At 46.9% G+C, this 2,494-nt stretch overlaps 1 long non-coding RNA gene across 1 annotated transcript; it reads right to left on the bottom strand.

Annotated features, from left to right (window-relative positions):
- Nucleotides 1–226: 226 nt before the first annotated feature.
- Nucleotides 227–1,755, bottom strand: LOC146820946 (uncharacterized). Its single transcript, XR_014963074.1, has 2 exons — nt 1,373–1,755; nt 227–661 (listed from the first exon to the last, which is right to left on the bottom strand). It is a non-coding gene; the product is annotated as an uncharacterized LOC146820946 (long non-coding RNA).
- Between the last annotated feature and the right edge of the window lie 739 nt (nt 1,756–2,494).

Here is a 2,494-nt window from a genome sequence, read left to right as displayed (position 1 = left end):
TCCGGAGCAGCAAACACATCTGAAGGTAAGATGAATGTATGTTTTCTTAGTGTTACAAAATGTAAAGGTAGAACTCGACCACAGCACAGCCCAAGTGCAGACCCTGAACATCCAGTACACAATGCATTCAGTAGGTGAGGGGCATTATGGGAGATGTAGTCAGGTCAAGCAGTTAAAATGTCAAATCTCAGAGTAACAACCCAAAAAAGCTTAATAGAGTAGAAAATCATTTACAAAGGCAGAAATTTATTACTGTGCAATTAATATCACAGACATGAAATAATACAGTGTTGCACTGTTTCACCTCACAGATGCACAACGTGTAGAAGATGTGGATAGCGATTCCCCAGACATGCAGGACACCAGCGCAGGTGAACAGATGGACACACCTGTGGTGCAAATAAATCCCTCACGTCCAACAAAGTCACGCAGGGCTACTGTTCCATCCCTAGTCACCATGGAGTGTGAAGATGATGAGGCTGATGCAACACCAGGTGGCAGCCATGGCCAGACAACTTCCATCACACAAACACAACCACAGGTCCCCAGAACTAATCACAGAGCCCGGCGTAGGAGAGGAAGAGCACTCAGGACACAGCAGGAGGAGCAACCAAGTGATGTCTGGGGTGGTCTTGAGGGACAGATGCTCCGTATGCAGCGCCTGCAGACAAAAAACACACGATTAGTACAATTGCAAGTTGGCAAGATGGCTAGCAACATAGCAGTACTGTCAGAAAGTGTGCAGCAACTGAGCAAGGTGATGCATGAGGGAAATGTATCCCAGAAGAGACAGCATCGTCAACCAATGCTGCAATTGAAAATGTTTGCTAAATCAAACAATAGATTGGCCACGACAACTGCACTGCTGGCACGTAGGTCTGTGACCATGCAAACTGAAATGTGCCATTGGAGCGGCGATGTGGCTAAAGCACTGGACCAGGTCACAAATGCAGTTGATTTGCTAAATGCTTCCACAATTGCGGCCAACAATTCCACGCCCGAAGAGGGTAGTGAGGGTGGCTCAAGCCTAAGTAGTGTGGCAGTTCCAGTCCGCACTGCAGGAAGACGCAACACACGCAGCAGTACCCCCGCCGCTTCCAACATAACGGATGACAATGCTGGGTCTGACAGGCGTCTGGGTGTTCGTGGGAAAAAGCGCTAGACTGGCATGTACAAGTGCATTCCACTATGGTGACGTAACCATTTATTTGGATTTGACTTTTCACAGAGTGACAAGTGAATTGACATTTGCAAACCACTTATGTCCATTGCACTGGTCAGATTACAAGTGTGCTTGAACACTCATGGCAATTTTATTTAATTAAAGAATACTCTGATAGCAATAGTCAGTTTCTGTGTCATCATTACTCACCTCAGAAATAATTTTGTGTGATGTCAAATCTTCTCCTACGCCCTTCTGCTGCGCCTGCCCCTTGTGCTGCATGGTGTTGTGGCACTTGCTGGTTCCCATCCTCCGAATCGCTGTCAGACACCTCGATGTCCATTCCTCCCCTTGTCGCTATGTTGTGCAGCATGGCACATGCCGCTACTATCTTGCAGCATTGTTCAGGGTTGTACTTCAGTGCTCCACCGGTCTTATGTAGACATCTGAATCGGCTCTTCAACAGCCCAAATGTGCGCTCTATGATGTTCCTTGTCGAAATATGTGCTGCATTGTACCTCTGTTGATTGGCAGTTGTGGGATTGAGGTAAGGCGTCATTAGGTAATTACGCAAGGCGTATGCGCTGTCACCTACATGTAATGGAGCAAAGAGTCAGTGGCAGCTTCACATTGACATACGTACAATGACAGTGATAAACTATAACACATATTTACCAAGCAGATGTCCCTCTCCAAATTCACCCCTGACAAGACGGGTGTGTATGCCACTTTGCCTGAAGATATAAGAGTCATGTGCACTCCCTGGAAATTGCGCAACAATGTCAGTGATAATGTTTTTGGCATTGCAAACAACCTGAATATTGAGGGAATGGTAAGATTTCCTATTTCTATATATATATTCCTGTGTTGCAGGGGGACATATTGCAACGTGGGTGCAATCAATACAACCCAAAACATGTGGGAAACGAGCTATCTGGTAGAACTCCTGTTTGGTTTTTGCAAGGTCAAGCGCGGTGGTAGGGAACTTGATATGAGACCCGATCACGGCCATCATGGCATCAAGGAATGCTTTCAATATTCTTGAAAGTGCGCTTTGTGACACACCTCCCGCAACAGCAATGACCCCCTGAAAACTGCCTGACGCCAGAAGGTGTAGGCAACATAGGACCTGCACATGCGTTGGGATGGCATTGGTCCTACGTGTCTGTCGTTGCATTATGGGGTCCAATTCATTGATTAGGTCATGGATCATTGCTGCATTGAGCCTATACTTGTCGTATATCTCATCCTCTTGCTGGCCTAGCAAAGTTATGCGGACTCTGAAGATGCGCTCATTCATTCGCCTCCGTCTCTGTGCGGCAGCCTGCAGCC

The sequence above is a fragment of the Triturus cristatus genome, chromosome 6, assembly GCF_964204655.1.
Source record: "Triturus cristatus chromosome 6, aTriCri1.1, whole genome shotgun sequence".
NCBI lineage: Eukaryota > Metazoa > Chordata > Amphibia > Caudata > Salamandridae > Triturus > Triturus cristatus.
Note: the sequence above shows the minus strand (reverse complement) of the source record. Positions and strands in the feature narration are given on the sequence as shown.